Here is an 18,057-nt window from a genome sequence, read left to right on the forward strand (position 1 = left end):
TTCTACATCTGTACCCTCCCCCCCATTCCCTAGTTTAAAAATATAGTGTCTTCATTTTAGGATGCAAAGCAACAAAATGTGATCATTTAAATGGGGGCACTGGTCACTCTGCATTGGATGTGTGATTGAATGTGCAGAATATGGGCCGATATTGGCCAATACTGATACTTTGTGACCAAAATATCGGTATCGGCCTTGGAAAAACCCTATCTGTATAGCTACATGGAGCTGTAAATTTGGCTTGGGTTGGGTGCCCCTATAGCAAGCTGCTTGCTGTGGGGGCACTTAAGGTAGGAAGGAGCCAAGAGAGCCAAAGAGGGACCAGAGAAGAGGAGGATCCTGGCTGCTCTGTGCAAAACGAACTGCACAGAGCAGGTAAGTATAACATGTTTGGTATTTGTATTGACAAAAAAATGAGACTTTACAATAACTTTAAGGGAATTCTGTGGAGACCCCCAGCTCACCAGAACCAGTGTCCCCACTGAAAGATTTCCCCTCTATTACTTTTCTGGGGACAACCAAAAATTTGGGATTTTCTTTTACTTTTAATGATAATGGTAATCAGGACAAATAGGGAGGGTGAATCTCCTTAACGGGGGCAAAGACATAGCATTATATAGTTTGTATATATTGTTTTTACCTTTATACTATGTTTTGTTTGATATACTCTGTTTTGTAACCTTTTATTTGTAAATCTTATCCAGAAAATAATAAAAATTTTGGAAAGAAAAAAAAAAAGAAGAAGGAGAGGGTGTATCCCCCTTAAGAGCAGATTCACACTGAGGCGACACGACTCCTTACTACTTCGGGGGCGACTTGTGCATTACATTGCACCACGTCTTCGGAGCGACTTGCAGGGACATCACATAATGGAAGTCTATGCAAGCGCTCCGAGGTCACCCCGAAATAGTACAGGACCCTTTTTCTAAGTCGGAGCGACTTGTGTCGCTCCTATTAGAACGGGTCCTGTAGCGGTCAATGGACCGCAAGGGAGCGCAACTTGTCAGGCTGACCAAGTCTCCTGACAAGTCACGCTAATGTGAACCGGCTCTAAGGCACATGATCCGAAAATCGGATAAAACATACCACATTTGAAGCGATCATACGGTAACGGGATAGTTAGTACAGACCTTTCGAGAGCCAATTACGACAGTTCATCGAATATTATTCAATCGGACAACCACAAAAGTCTCTCTTGTACGATAGCAGATCGTACGATTTTCGTTTAATCGGTACAGTTGTCATTTGAAAATATAATATAAATACGCTACAACATTTTATATCACTTCTGATTTTTATTCTGTCATATGAGAATTTTCGTAACTTTAGTAAACTCTTCATTTTCGATATACGACTAGCATGCAAAAAAAAAAAACGGACGATCTGTTGTCGGATTTTCTGATCATGTTTACTGGTCTTAACAGAGACACAGACAGCAATAAAAACATGACAGGGCTTCTAATTCCTCTCCATTCTATCCAAAACTAAAAAAAAAAGTTTTACCTTTAGTTATACTTTAATGTGTAGAGTTTTTTCCTGATAATAAAAATATAATTTAGTGCCATGTAAAGAATTGTTAATCTTCAATCGATGACAATTTTTGTTCTAAATTTAGATTAGAAGCTGCAATCCAATGTCTCCCGATCCCCATCTCATGTCCAGTCTGCCGCCATCTCTCCTTCCCCCAGCGGGTGGCGCTGTCCGCTCTTCATAGGCTATGTGTAGGCGGGACGCTGAGCCTAGGTGGGTAAGGAGGAGGCAGAGATCTCCGGCTGTACCTCTCCCTATCCCGGCCTCTCCCCAGGACAGGCTGAGAGTGGCGGACAGAGGAAGTCTCAGCTCCATTCATCCCTCCATCCCTGGAGTGCGGCTGGCCGGGGGAGAAACTTTTATCCGCCATCTGAAGTCTATGTGTGTGGACTGAGAGCGTCCGGGGACTGAATCAGCCTACATAGGAACTCCTACAAAGGTAAGATGAATGGGGAGAGCCCATACAAGTCATAGAAGTCCTCCAAGTCACAGAGCTCATACTTGTCTTCTCATTAGTGTCCGGGCTTATTGTGTCCTCCCAGCATGGCTCCATTCTATTGTATCATCCACGTGCCTCCAATCAGTGTGGACACAACCAGAGCTATCATTCTTCTCAACAAAGACATCATCATCATCTGGAAGGGGCTTGGCCCCCTTTGTGGGTGATTCTTTGTTCTGAAGGCAGATCACATATGATGCCGTCTGTTTCTGCCCCTTAGTGACCTCTTCCAGGGGTCCCTAAAGCAGAACTAAAGTCCACCATACTTCCCTCTCTGTCTTTTGCCTGGCTTCTATGTGTCTGGCTGTGGTCACCATGGAATGATGTCCCCAGTGACGTAGCGTGGGTTGCCAGCGGCTGAGGGAATGCAAGTATTGTGCCCCCTATCCCGGGGACCGTTCGTACTGCCCCAGTTCCATCAAAAATCTACATATATGACACCTAGTAGGACAATTTGTGCCTTACTTGAGTTCCCGTGTGCCCAGGTTTCTCATGTATGTCATACGCCCTCCTAAAGCTTGCCATACATGGCTTAATTTTTTTTTTGGTAGAGCCAGCAAGTCTGAACGAAAAAAAATGAACCAATTTCACCATCCACATTCACAGTGGATGGAGGAATCCTCCCCATGGTGGCATTGTATTCTGGCAATGGGACTCCAAAGTAAGATTTTCCAACAAGTCAATTGTTAGATCAACTTCTCATGAATGGGAATGGCCGTTGATGGATTGAAATTTGGTCGGTTCATCAGGAATTTTGATCCATCTATGGCCAGTTTAAGCAAGCATTCCCCCGCTCTTTACCTCCACCCCTCACTGTGCACCTCCACTCTGTGGCCCCACCCCCTCACTGTGCACCTCCACTCTGTGGCCCCACCCCCTCACTGTGCACCTCCACTCTGTGGCCCCACCCCCTCTCTGCGCACCTCCACTCTGTGGCCCCACCCCCTCTCTGCGCACCTCCACTCTGTGGCCCCACCCCCTCTCTGCGCACCTCCACTCTGTGGCCCCACCCCCTCTCTGCGCACCTCCACTCTGTGGCCCCACCCCCTCTCTGCGCACCTCCACTCTGTGGCCCCACCCCCTCTCTGCGCACCTCCACTCTGTGGCCGCACCTCCACATTGTGGCCCCACCCCCTCTCTGCGCACCTCCACACGGTGGCCGCACCTCCGCTCTGTGGCCCCACCCCCCTCTGCGCACCTCCACACGGTGGCCCCACCCCTCTCTGCGCACCTCCACACGGTGGCCCCACCCCCCTCTGCGCACCTCCACACGGTGGTCCCACCCCTCATTGTACCCTCCAGCTCCATACACCCCCCCCCCCTTTGTGCACCTGGCTCTATATAACCCCCATTCCCCCCACCTTATGGGCTCATTGATAGTTGGAGGAGTTCCAGTGCATGGCATGCTAGTTGGCAGTGGTTCCAGGAAGGAGAAGAGAGATCAGAGCCAGGGAATTGAAAACTATCGGTTTCAACACAGGAGAGGACTTGGTACAATACAAGTGAGTGGAGAAAAAAAGGTGAGGCTGGAGTTCAGCTTAAAGATGGATTCTAATGCTTCCACTGGAGCTAACCTATGAACATAATGTAACCCAACCGTAACCATGCAGTTACATAATGTGAAGAAAAGTTATTTCCAAAAGAGAAAAACCCACACTTTTCATTTTACCCAGTAGGGAATCTTCAAAATCCAAAAAACATTTTTTGCCAAAGCTGGTCATTGCCAACTTTACATAATTGAGTTTTTATTTTCAATGCTTTGAGTGAATGTAGAGAGATGCACCGAGCATTGTACTGCTATACATCGGGAGCGCAACGCTTGTTCTCCATAACTCCACCCACTCCAACCTAGAACTGCCCATCAGGCCCACCCACAGTCTAAGAGGAGGCAGTGCGCCACTGACAGGCCCAGATTGGGAGTGCGCACAAGCCGATTTCCCGCCCTGAACCCTTACTAATTTTGCACCCATGGCAACCCACGCTATGTCACTGAATGCCACTCCTGAGTTCATTTCATCCTGGCACACGTGTGGCGTAATGTAAACGGTGTGCATTTTATCGAAGACTTTAAGCAGACAGGTAGGTTTATTTTATTGCATGTCTCTCCTGCATACAGTCCTGCCTGCTCACAGGTTTTGGAAACTTTTTGTTCTGCTTTAGGCGTGTATTAATGCCCCGGGATATGGAGTGGCTTCTGCATCATGTGACCGCTGTGATTGGCGCTCTCAGCCGCCACATGATCAGGAACCCATCCTGATCCTTGAATCCAATCTACTTTTAAGTCGATTGTAAGGAAAGTTATGGCTATTGGATTGTTTCAATTGAATTGCACATTGATCAGATAATAAAACTGAAGTGTGTATGGAAATCATTATTGGTTAGTGGCAAATCGCTTTAAAAATGTCACCGTTAGCGATCCCATAGAAAAATTGTTCTGATCTTCTTAGCGACAGAAATCACAGTTAAAAAAATGGGGGATAATCGGCGTGAGAAAATCGCTGGTGTATCTTCAGCCTTAGAAGTAACTTCCAGCTGTCTTGGGAAGTGATGTGAGAATTTGTGGCAGGATGATTGCAGTGATTTCTTTCTTCGTAGGGTGATTTCCCATCAGTACAATGCTGTCTGTGGCTGTCTGGCCAGGAATGTCTTACATACACATACCATATGATGACTTGGAGATGGGACAACACTGAAACACTAGTAGTCTGAGGAATGTCCCGGAAAGCCAGTAAAGCGTCAGATCGTTGTGAATCACCAGGGTGATTGGGTGTCTTGTTTACCCTTAGAAAAAGGGATCCGCATTTTAACTAACGCCAGGCTTGTTCTTGTGTGGTTGTAATGACATATCCAGCCTTTTGTTTAGAGGCTCTCGGTGAAAAGAGTTTATCTAGATTACACACATTGCTTTTCTAAACTCACCTCACACATTGCAATCCGATGGTACAATCTTTGTGATATCCACCAACCAGTAGTAGAAGGGCCTGCCAGATTTTATATTGATTGATTGGATGGTTTAGGTAGGCGCTCAGATGGCATAGTTTTGGTAAATCTAAAGTTGATTGTATGGTCAGATTTTAGCATGTTTTGGGAACCTTATGGTAGCCATCCATACATCAACAAATAGTCATTTTGTTTTCCAATTGATCTCTCTTGAAATCCCCTATAGGCCCCTTTCACACTTGTATGACTTGTCCTGTGACTTTTTGCATGACCGGTCGTACCCCATGATTTCCAATGAGTACTGTTCATATCTGTGCGACTTCAAGTCTCAACGACTTCAAAGAAGTCTCTGCACTACTTTGGGCCAACTTTGATGCATTTTGAGGTCTATAGACCTCAAGATTACAGAGGCGTTGCTTGAGTCCAGTCTGAATCGTGCGACTTTTAGGTCGCACAAGTGTAAAAGGGGCCTAATGCCTCGTACACACGCAACGATTATCGGCCGTCTTATGTACAGAGTGGTGTTTTGTTGATTGGAATGTGCCTAGACAGCACACAAATTTTCTCGGCCAACAAAATTCTACTTCAGAAGTGATGTCATGTGTTGGTTTACTTTCCGTGTGTTCTTTCTCCTCTGAGCATGCCCAGACTTGCTCATTAGATTTTTCCCTGTCGAAATCTGTACTGACTGACGGAAAATCGGCTGCTGTGTTGACGGCCAACAAAAATTTTATAGCCTGCACACCAGATTTTATTTGGCCGAAAAGTCGGAGTCGGTTGCCGAAAGCATCATACTAACAAGCCGAAAATCGGCCGATCGGACGTTAGCCGAAAATTCCCGGCCAATAATCGATGCATGTGTACGAGGCATAAGATCTATGTACTGCAAAGATTTGCCTGATTGGATAGATTATAGATCCCCATATTGCATTGCTTTGGTAAATCTAAATTTTATTGTGCGGTCAAATTGTGTAAGGTGACCCTAACAGATTCCTCCATCCATGCTAACGGCACGGATGAACAAATCCCGGTGGCAGCCAATGGTATTCTGAAAACTGAAATGCCTGAACTGGGTCTGCATCTGATTACATGCAGACACTTTGCCTGACAATTTTTTCCGTCAGGTTCCTTTAGCAAAACGTCACTGACCAATCGACTTTTGTCGAACAAGTTGGTGCTGCCCGGGATCCTACACACCTTTTAATCTGAGCCAGAAGAAATTGGCTGAACTTGAGCAGAATATGGGCCAACGTTAGATTCGTAAAATGAGCTCAGGTTTGGTTCAAACTTGGCCACCCATGTGGTCCTATATGATCAATGATGTTACAGGCATCCTCGCCCTTTTATGTATGTGCAGCTGCGGGGGCTGGTTGATTGGGTGGAAGTGACAACTTCCTTCTGGGCTCACCCCCTCTCCCTTGATTGGCGCAGATTGTTTTAATAGCAGTAGCTTCCTATTGGTTAATTCTGGTAATCGAACAGATGTCAGATGTGGTGAGGTCATCCTTGTGACAACTAGTGACATTGTTAGTTATTACCCACATAGTGCGCTTAGGGAATGACTGACAACATAATAAACTGATCTAATATGCGTTCTATATTTCTCATAAATAATTACTCATGGCTTACCGCCTTTACCAGTGATGTCTTACATTCTAATGACTTTTTATTATACATAAATATGTATTTATACCTTTTTATATCCTAGCTTCTATGATGACTGTTTACTGCCTTTGAAAATGTAGACTTTAGTAGTTCTCTTTTATAGTTCTGGTGTATCTGTGCTCCAGATGGTTTAAAAAGAAAAGTTATAATTTTTTTTTTTTTTTTAGCAAATCCGTTTAAGTGCTAAATGTGAGTGAAAGGGTTAATTACCTAGCATTGTATGTTTCTTATCTGGTGTTTTTCATCAGACTTGCTCCCAGGATACACAGTTTGTCATTTGTTTCTGCCATGTGTTCTCATGTTATTTCTACTGTTTCAGCATAGACTGCGTGTCACTTTCTGAACAAAGATCTCCAACGTGATCACTTCTCAGGACTGTTTTCTGGGAGTCTTGGCAGTGCTCGTCTCTTTATCCTACACCTCTGGCAATGGAGGGCTGTAAAAGCAGATCTGCTGCCCTTGGGGCGTTTTTTCTCTTGATGGGAACCTAAACATAAAGCTTTCTAAAGTGATATTTAAATCCTTTTAGCTGCTGATTGGATCATTTATTAAGTATGCAACTTATTTATCTTGCCTATGTTCCTGTTTAAAGTGTTAGCTCACCTTTCCAGGAAATAGTCTACTAAAGCTGGCCATGGATGGATTGATATTCAGCCAGTTCAGCAGGGACTGGTTGATTTTAGATCCATCAATGGCTGTTCCTGTTCGATAGGTGATCTAGTAACTGGACTGTTGGTAAATTTTCATTATATCAACCAATGCGCTGCAGCACTGACCGGCGTATTCTGACAGTGGCAGAGTCCTGCTGTCAGAATACAATAGAACCACAGGGAGAATTCCTACATTCATCTCACTTATTTAGATGGAGAAATCCTGATGGGGGGGGGGGAGAAATCTATGGCCAGCTTACACCCTGCAACCTCCCCATCCACTCTGTACTTGCCTCCCATGGATGATGCACTGTCCGTGCCCATACAGCCGTTTGCAGCGGTCCGGCAACTATTCTCCTCCTTCATTCTTTAGGGCTTCCAGGATGGATCAGAGCACTTCTGTGTGGTTAGTGCCAGTGCTGACCAATCAGAAGCACTGTGAGCCATCCCAAAAACCCTGCAGAATCGCAAGTGTAAATTGGGCTTTAGTCTAATGCCCCGTACACACGTTCCGATATCGTACGACAAAACTCGCTTTCGACCTGATCTCACGATAATCTGATCGTTAGTACACAGCTTTCGACAGCCGATCACGACAGTTGGTCCAACAAAATCCGAAGGGACAAACAGGAAAACTTCTGTCGTACAACATCTTCTCGAACGATAATCGTTTCGTCAGTACAGTATGCGTACGCTAAAAGTCGATCGACAAATACCACGCATGCTCAAAAACCCTAAAATAGCATGGAAAAAGCCTGGCTGCCATTGTTTTTGTTTTGCACCATCTGATACGTAGCTAAGCAACCAGGAAGCTTTTCCAGAATCGTACGACAAAAATTATACGGTTTGTACGCATTGTTGAATTCGATGTTAGTATCATGCAACAAAATGCGAACGATAAGTAGTCCGATTATCTGAACGAGTGTACGGGGCATACGGGGCATAACAGTGGGAGCTTGCTGATAATAGAGCAGAGTGATGACTTTATTGGTGTGGTGATGTGTCTGCATAGGGCTGGCCAAACAGGTTTTGAATCTCAGCCGGTTCAGCAGGGGCCATCCGAGAATCGAACCGGTAATGGGCAGGCTAAATGTACAAGTTGATCGATCAACTTGGGTACAACAAGCGTGTTGCATTCTCTTGCGACTATCACTAGCGGCAGTTATAGCCGCTGGGGAGAAAATTACTGCTTTCCCCTGGCAGGTACGACCCACACCCGTGTTTGCAGGAAAGAAATTTGCTCAGTGTATTGACAGCCTAAGCCAGTAAACTGGGGTAGGTAACTGACCTGGAGCGGTTGGTGCTTCATTTTTTGAGGAGGGCAGCAAACAAGCCCCCCCCAGGTCGCGGGCCGCTTTCCAGGCTTCTTCTCCCAGCACATCTGGTTTTGGGACCCGCTTTGTGTCCTGATTGGCCAGGAGGAGAAGCAGGAAGACAACAGCGAATGTTCATTCACTAATGTCACAAGTGGGGTGGCTCAACCTTTTTAAAGCTAGTTAGAGCCTCCGGCTCTAATCATGTACTTAAAAAAAAAACCTCGTAGAACTCTATGCGTCTGGCACCCCTCATTGAGATCAGGGGGGCGGCCCCCCTGCACCCCTATGAACCGGCCGCAGCTGTAATTGACCATGTTTTAGTCCTAAAGTGTGTTAAAGAAAAGTAAGGAGAGATCCTTTGGCAGGTGACCTGGTTCTCACACACGTATTTTACCCGTGTACCTGAAGGACAGCTATAACTGAACTTTAAGAGAAGTTTTTCTTTCTTTTTTGTTTTTTGTTTTGTGTGAATATTTTGGCCATCATTCATTGGATCACTATACAAAGGCTTCTGTTTTAGCTGTAGCTGCTTCATGTAGATTGTTCTGTGACTGTTTGGATTTGTTACAATGTATATACTTACCTGAGGCATTCTGACATTTAAATGACACATCCAAACCACGGCTGTAAACTGTAAAATTATCAGACAGCTTGAAACTTTTTATATTTTAACTTGCTTAAAGTAGAACTAAGTCCAGATTCACATTTGTGCCATTCAGGAACCCTGCAAATCCACTGCTGGTTCCCGCATCGCACCAGACTCGCAGGCCGTTCACACTGCCATATGAAACTACTGGGAGTGTCAGTACAAAGTGAATTACAACCCCAGATTAGTTTGCATATCGCAGTGTCAATTCTGACAGGAATCAGATTGCATAGGTGTGAACACCCATGCGATCCGATTCTGGTGCGGAACAAAAAAAGGGTCCTGCGCGACTTTGGTCCGAATGCGATACAAATTCAGCCATACAATCTGTATGGCTGAATTTGCATCGCAAAGACATAGCATGTGATTTGCAGAGCAGTGCGGTGCGAATCACTTGCGAAGTCTGACATCGCCGAAGTGTGAACTGCACTAAAGGCAAAAGGCTTTTTTTCCCCCGTTGTGGAATAGAGTACTGGAGGGTTAAAGAGGAAGTAATGTTTCCTCTGTGACTTGTACCTATAGATAAGCCTATAAGGCTTACCTATAGGTAAATATCTCCTAACCATGCACAGTTTAGGAGATAGTTACTTTGCATGCAGCCAGTGACATCACTGGCCCAAAGCTCTCTGAAGGAACGGCCTCCCCTGCGGTTCCTTCAGAGCCCTGTGCCGTAAATAGCAGCTTCTGCACGCATGCGTGGGAGTGACGTCATCACGGCTTCAGCAAATCGGATGGCTGGACACCGCAAACCCAGAAGGAAGACCGGGTATAGATGGATGCCGTGTGAGCGGGCGGTGCTGCGGGGGCTTCACTTTAACCGCTTTCCGACCGCCGCACGACTATTTACGGCGGCGGTCAGCCCCTCGCAGGCAAAGTGACGTAGTACTACGTCGCTCGCCTGTGAGGCTCTAGGGGGCTAGCGCGCGCCGCAGGAGGCGCGCTCCCGCCCCTGCTCGTTCCCTAAGCAGTCTGCGCGAGTGACCGGCGGACCCGATGTCCGCCGGTCACTCGCAATCTCCCAGTGGAGAGGGAGAAAGGCAGGCGGCTAATGTAAACAAAGCCGCCTGTCATTCTCCCCTGTGTAAGAACAGAGATCATACGGTCCTGCTATGTAGGATCGTATGTCTCTGTTGTTACACCACTAGCCACACCCCTTTACAGTTAGCACGCCCCTAGGGACACACTTAACCCCTTGATCACAAATAAAGTTAACCCCTTCCCTGCCAGTGTCATTTTTACAGTGCATATGTATAGCACTGATTACTGTAGTAATGTCACTGGTAACCCCAAAAGTGTCAAAAATGTCAGTCAAGGGTCTGATCTGTCCGCCGCAATGCCAGTCCCGCAAAAAAAATCGCAGATCGCCGCCATTACTCGTTAAAAAAAAAAATGACAAATCTTTCCCTTAGTTAGTAAACGCAATAACTTTTGCGCAAACCAATCAAAATACGATTATTGCGATTTTTTTTTTTTTTTTTTTTAACCAAACGTAGCAGAAAACAAATTGGGCAAAAACGGTAAAAAAAATTAGATTTTTAAATTTTTTTTTTGGGAATTTCATATAAAAAAAATGTGAAAAATATTATTTTTTCAAAATTTACGCTTTTTTTTTTTTTTTTTTTTTTTGTTTATAGCGCAAAAAGTAAAAATCGCACAGGTGATCAAATACCACCAAAAGAAAGCTCTGTTTGTGGGGAAAAAAAGGACGTCAATTTCATTTGGAAACAGCGTCGTACGACCGCGCAATTGACCGTTCAAGTCACGCAGTGCTAAATCACAAAATAGGGCCTGGTCAGGAAGGGGGTAAAATCTTCCGGGGCTTAAGTGGTAAGGTAAGCATTTCATAATGAGCTAGTATGCTATGCATACTAGCTCATTATGCCTTTGTCTTTCAGGTTTTTCATTTTTTTTGGGGGAGGTTTACAACCTCTTTAAAACTCCTAGTCTTTCTTTTTTGCCATCTGTGTCCCATTTGAGGAAATTTCTCTTTACGTCCTGTACCATAGCCAAAACATAAAGCTGCTGGGAAATCCCTCCAAAGTGAGGAATCCCTGGTTGTCACCAGAATTAGTGTCCCCATTTCCCCTCTATTCCTGTTATGGTGTCAACACAAAATTAGTTCTTTTTTTATTTCACTTTAATTTCGTGATAATGGTAAACATGACAAATCGAGAGGGGGAATCTCTCCTTTTGCCCAGAGTATTTATAGTAGAACTATAGGCAAAACTTTTTATTTTAGGTAGAGTAAGGGAGGATCATAACCCCTGTTGGTTTTTTTTTTTTTCTTTTTCTTTTTTTGCAATCTGTGTCCAATTGGGGAGATTTCCCTTCAGGTCGTGTCCTATACCCAGTGAGGAGAAATCCCTGCAAATTGAGGGAACTAGTGTCCCCATTGAAATATTTCCCCTCTATCCTCTTCTGGGGACAACACAATTTTTGAATTCTCTGATAATGGTAAACAGGACAAATAGAGAGAGTGAATCTCCCTAATGGGGACCCATACAGCAATAAAAACGTATATGCAGCCCTCCTTTTATAGCCTTTAAAACCACACAGATCAAAGGTTATTTCTCTATTTGCTCCAGCGGAGGGAATGGAAACGCCCCCAACAATGGAGTTTTATACGGAAGCATTCACGGCAAAGGCTTGCATCCAAATAGTCCTCCAGGTTATTTATGTAGATTGCAAATTCTTACCTGCTGCTGTTTTGTAGATACCATGGATTGCATTTGTTTTCAAAGTGTGAACGGGCATTTTAGCAGCCTTTGTGTTTAACTATGTGCACATTTTCCAGCAGTAGCACCACTCAACAAAATTTCCTGTAATCCACAACTCCAATGCTACATTCCTCCAGATTCAGCAGGCATATCGTGTACTGAAGTCTTATTTACATTGTTGCCCATTATCTAATATTAGATTTTCGTCAAGGACCTGAAAACATTGTAGCCACAATTTGTAACAATGAAGGACACTAGCAACACAGTCATTTTTTTTTTTTAAGGCATTGTGAGGAAAATGTGAAAAATGTGTACTATGTAATATATTTGGTGTTCTACACCTATTGTAGGGAATACATAGATGGTGAAATGTATTAATAGTACATTATGGGATAAAATTGGCAGAAGTAGTGAGCTCAACATATATACAAGGTTTCATGGTTGTAAAGTTTGTTAAAGGATACGTTCACGTGTGTGTGTGTGTGTGTGTGTGTGTCTGCGGAGGGGGGGGGGGGGGGGTGGGGTGTTGCACATATTTTTGCAGGAAATAAATGTGCATTTATTATCTTTTTTTCCCCCAGGAGCGTGGAAAAGCATTGCATCCATAATCAGTGGATCACAGGTGCAATATCAGGCTCCTGCAGACAGTGTTTTCAGCTTTCTGTCTTTACCTCTTTATGGGTTTTCTGTTAGAAAGCTGGAAGTAGTGTCAATGGAGTCTAAGGGTACTGATTGGCATATTCGCAGTCCTTTTGAGAACTAGAGAAGTTTAACAGTGGCAGGTGGGACTTGTAGTTTAAAGCGGAGTTCCGGGCACAGAAACCATTTTTCAACAAACATACCCCCGGGACAGTCAGGGCTAGTACATTCCACAATGGCTAGCCTCTGATCTGTCCCGGTTCGCACTTACCTTTTTAGAAGAAATACTCGCTTATAAAATTTCTTCCACAGCGTTGCCATCTCTGTTGTGGGCAGCTGAAGCCAGCGCGATCCTCTTCGGCGTCCTCTTCCGCGTCTTCTTGTCCCAGAATGCGCCTGCACCGGCCCCTCTCGTCACTTCCGGTGCGGCGCCGCATTCCTCCACAGCTTCTGGGCATGCCCAGAAGCTGTTTAGCGGGGGAATGCGACGTCGCCCCAGAAGTGACGAGCGGGGCCGTCGCTGTCGCATTGATTCCTGGGAGCGATGATGTTCAGCTCCCAGGAATCATCGCAAGACAGGAAGTGACGGCGGAGCCGCGGCGCTGAGGGAGGAAGTTCACTGAGGTGAGTATTTTCAATCTACAAATACAAGGTGAGTGAAAAAAAAAATGCCTAACTATCCAATTCCTTTTCAGGTGAAGGAGACCAAGCGGATGGGCACAAAAAAAAAGGTTGTTTTTGTGCCCGGAACTCCGCTTTAAAGCTTGCTATGGTGGGCACTCAGCGGGAGGAGGGTCCAGGAGCGCTGGTGGGGGACCCAAGAAGAAGAGGATCAGGGCTGCTCTGTAAAAAAAAATACTGCACAGAGCAGGGAAGTATGACCTGTTTGGTATTTAAAGGAGAAAAAAACAACCTTTAGAATCCCTTTAAACATGAGGATGTATGATGTGAGCAACTTTCTGCTGTGTGAATGGGAACACATAAACATGTAATGAGAATTTTTCAACTTTGGTTGCAAAGTTATTCTGCCAAATTGGGATAATACATTTTATATTTGTTACATGTTCTCATTTTCATAGCAAAACTTAAAAAATATAAAAAAAAATTGTCCCTTACCTATTACCTACTCCAGCATACAAAAATTTACTGGGGAGCCATGTTTACCATTATTAACCCTGTCTCTACTGTGAAATATCTCATCTGTTGCAAACTAAATTGGAACACCTAGGCCGGCCATACACAGAGTGACTTTCTTTCTTACAACCGCAGGTTGCAGGAAAGAAATTGGCTCAATTTCCCCATTTACATAGTGTTGATTCGGGAATCCGTCTTTCTGGGTTACTGTCTTCTGCCAGCGGGGGAAGCTATTTCCACTGGGAAAGGGCAGTGATTGCTAGTGGCTATAGTAGCCACTAGCGATAACAAGAGAATCCGGCAGGGTGGTTGTACCCATGTTGATTGATCAACTTGGTACATTCAGCCTGCCCATTAACGCTTTGACTCTTCGGCCTGTTCCTGCTGAACCGGCCAAGATTTGAACTGTGAATGGCCGGCCTTTCCATTGGAAGAGACTAACACTAAAGCAGTTCAGCCTGGACACCTTCTAAGAAAGTTCTAAAAGGTAAAAAATAGGTATGCTGTGTGATTTGGAACTCCTACCGAATTTATTTTTGGAGTTTTCCTAAATTTAACTATAAAAAGATAGGCGATTTCTCTTCTGCTGCTATGTGCCACTAAACATTGCTGTAATGAAGAGAACTTTGCTCCTGAAGATGCTTCAGAAACCTACACTTCTAGAAGTGTCAATCTCCAGTTCTGCTGATTCTCATGTAACTACAGTCACAGTTGAGTATTTCAATAGAATTTTCCAAGTGTGCAGCTGAATTGCCATTTCAGCAGACCCCTGGAAGAAGCTTCAGCCTTTTCTTTGAAATGATATGCAAATGTAAGAGCACAGAACCCCAGTTGTGGTTGGTGGGAAGAACCATTTAGCAGGGAATAGAACATGGGAGATAACTTCGGAAGTCTATTTTGCTTCATTAGAGCAGTTTTTGGTGGTGCAGGCAACGGCTGAGGCACAGTAGACCTATTCTATTCTCTACAGGGAACTCGTTCATTTATACCTTGATTTTACTAATATCATGCAGACTTTCAGGCTTTAGGGGGGCCGGACCGGGGCTAGTGGGATTAGAAAATTCCCAATGTTACTGGGGATAAACCATGCCCGACCATTGGTTTTAGTGGGAGAAATTGTGCCCCCTTGCTTGTCAGTTGAAGGAATAGTCCCCCAAGGGCTAGATAAAGACAGGCAAAGGGCCATCTCGCACACAGTGGTGTAATCCTTTTATCCACCTCAGCTAAGATCTTGCAGCTGTTTTTGGACCTATTGACACGGCATCCAGGAAAAAACTTTGGCTTTACTGCCCCTTATACGACCTGGGTAGTCTGGAATTGCTGGAAACAACAAGCAAACACAAGGGTGCACCGGCCAGGCTCTGAAGAAGAGGCTAAGCCTCGAAACGCGTAAGCCTTCATGACTTCAGGGGACGGCTCTCCCTTGGATCTCAATGCTGAGGACTGTGTTCCTTGTGTAATATGCTTTTATCAAGAACTCGTTCGAGTATTTTAACTTTTCTTTTTAATAATACTTCTAAAGGATAATGCACTAGGCCGGTGCGCCCTTGTGTTTGCTTGTTGTTTCCACAATTTGGAGACCACTGATCTAGTGCTTTTTAAAGAGCTATGAAATGAGAGAGAGAGCTTACAGCAGTCTTTAGTATACTGTATGCACAAGTGGTGTTTTGTAAGATATAAAAAGAGGGAATGGCTTGGGCCACTTTAAAGTGTTTCTTTACCCACAGAAAATTCTGATTTGTCAATTGAACAGGAATAGTGTATATCTTCCAATGGGGATGCAAGTTCTGTTGACAACTCTCCATCCCATAGAAGCAATTTCCTCAACCTTCTGCTAACAGGTAGTGGAGGAAATCATTTCAAAGAGGGACACATATCAAAAGACACTAATCTAACATGGGCTTGAACTCTCTCCCCCCCCCCCCCCAAGAAAAAAATAATAATTTTGACTTTAGATTTAGTTTAAACATACCCTGTTGCAAGAACATTAATTTCAACAAAAAAAAACTTCCCATAAGATTATACATCCATTCGACATATTTGTATTGCATATTTATCTGTAAAAGCTCTCAGCTCAGGCTGCTGTCAAATTCAATTAATACAAATAATATATCAAAGAATAAACAACCAAAGCGAAAATTTTTATTTTTCTGTGCTTTTAAGTTGAAATTTTGATTCGGTTTGCCATCCACATTATCTGTTTAGAATTTGGTTTACAGGGGATGATTTCAAGGGTTTATCATGACGTGTTATTGGTTCATTCTGGCGGTGGTTTGTGCGAGTTCAAAAATAGGTGTAGCCATATTCTTGTTGTTTCTTTTATAACCAAAGCAATAATATGAAACCATATGTATACTGTAAGCAGGTGTTGAATATGGATTTCACTTTATTACCAGTTGTAACTGATCAAAGGTCACATAATGTTCCTTGTGTGGTAGGTTCTGTTAGCTTTGTCTGCAACAGATATACATTTTATTATATTGGATTTCATAGAATATAATTGGTGCAGTGATCTACCCTAGACCTGCAGTGATGAACTAAACAAGACTGCGTACATTAGTTGTTTGGCTATACACCATCTAAACTATACATTGATTGCGCAGCCCAAAAAATGGAGAGTATTGATGGCTATAATGGAAAAACAAAACCATATGATGAGTGGAGAAAGAAGTAGGGAGTTTGGGGGAGGGGAGGAGAAGCTGCATTTGTGTCGCCATTATAGCAAGAGTAGGAAGTAGTCAGGGTTCAGGTTGTGGCATGATGTCGTCACCCCCATAGACCACGCCCTACAGGTTTCGTCATATGTGACGTCTTCTGGGGGTGTTGGTCTGGACATCACGCTCCTCGGCTCTAGTTGGAGGCTGACTAATACCCCTCCCGGAAGCTGGGTAAAGGATAACGAAGCCTGCAGGAATGGCGCAGAACTTTGCTTTTTTAATGTCGAAGTGTACCCAGTTCATTGTGAGTGCAATACCTTTTTTGTTTTTTTATTAAATGTTTACTCTTTTAATGCACTATCGGAGCTTCTCCTCTTTTTATCTCATGATTGTGAGGATTGGTGACCGTTGTTCACTGAATGGAGGCTCCATTGATCATCTGGTCTAATCATTTAATACTGATTTGATCTGGTTGGCATTTTGGAGGATATAAGAACATCCCTTTTTGGATAGATGTTACACCTGTTGTGACCAGCTATAATCTAGTGGCCCACTTGCTCTGGTAGGGAGATTATTGTATCGCACAGGTGTGAAGCGTCTCTTTTGACTTTCCAGTCACCCTTCCTCCCTATCTGGTTGTGGTTCCTCTGGGAATTAGTGGTGTCATTCAACCTTTATCTCTCCTGGATCATCTGTAAGGCTACGTTCACATCTTGGCGTTGCTATTATGGGCGTTTTTGCGGGCGTTTTTTGTGCAGGCGTTTTTAGATTGAATAGAGACCAATGGAAAACGCCTGTAATCTGCCCAAAAAGAAGCTCATGTACTTTTTTGAGCGTTGGGCGTTTTGCTCACGGCGTCAAAACGCTCAGATGTGAACAGGGGCCATTGAAATGAATAGGATTTGTCTTGTTGGGCGTTTTGAGAGCTGATCCTAGAGCAGAAAAACGCCCCCAAAACGCCTACATGTGAACTGAGCCTTATGGACTGTGCATGATTTTATATTATCATCTGTTTTACAATTTTTTACAATCGTGTTGTAATATTCATATCACTAGTAGCTCTGCACTATTCTGTATATTATCTTATTGGTGGAATCCAAAAATCAATGGGTTGAAAATCGTGCTCTTAATTGTAAAGTGTAGCAAGTGTCCATAATAAAGTGCTCCAAAAAAGTTTACACTTCAACCAAATGAATAGTAAATTTCCATATATACTTCTGCCACCAATTCCCTCTGGGTGCAGTGCTTGCTCACCTTATACCCTGACCTGAAAGATCAGTAAACACATTTTTTACTAACAGATTTGATGATCCACCATGCGGTTCTTTTACACCACCTTTATGTCTGTTTACCCATTAATGGGGCTTGATCCACTTTGCGGTAATTGTTCAAATACAGTGCCTTGCGAAAGTATTCGGCCCCCTTGAACTTTGCAACCTTTTGCCACATTTCAGGCTTCAAACATAAAGATATAAAACTGTAAATTTTTGTGAAGAATCAACAAGTGGGACACAATCATGAAGTGGAACGAAATTTATTGGATATTTCAAACTTTAACAAAAAAATAAAAATTTGGGCGTGCAAAATTATTTAGCCCCTTTACTTTTAGTGCAGCAAACTCTCTCCAGAAGTTCAGTGAGGATCTCTGAAAGATCCAATGTTGA

At 43.8% G+C, this 18,057-nt stretch overlaps 1 protein-coding gene across 1 annotated transcript in view; it reads left to right on the forward strand.

Moving 5' to 3' along the window:
• Positions 1-1,810: 1,810 nt before the first annotated feature.
• MYO1B (myosin IB) overlaps positions 1,811-18,057 on the forward strand; it is a gene marked incomplete at its 5' end in the record, with an annotated part of 358,657 nt that continues 342,410 nt past the window's right edge. The window contains one exon of the mRNA XM_082260037.1: positions 1,811-1,969. The remainder of the gene's footprint in view (positions 1,970-18,057) is intronic.

Source organism: Pelophylax lessonae (assembly GCF_965119305.1).
Source record: "Pelophylax lessonae genome assembly, chromosome: 6".
Classification (NCBI taxonomy): Eukaryota; Metazoa; Chordata; class Amphibia; order Anura; family Ranidae; genus Pelophylax; species Pelophylax lessonae.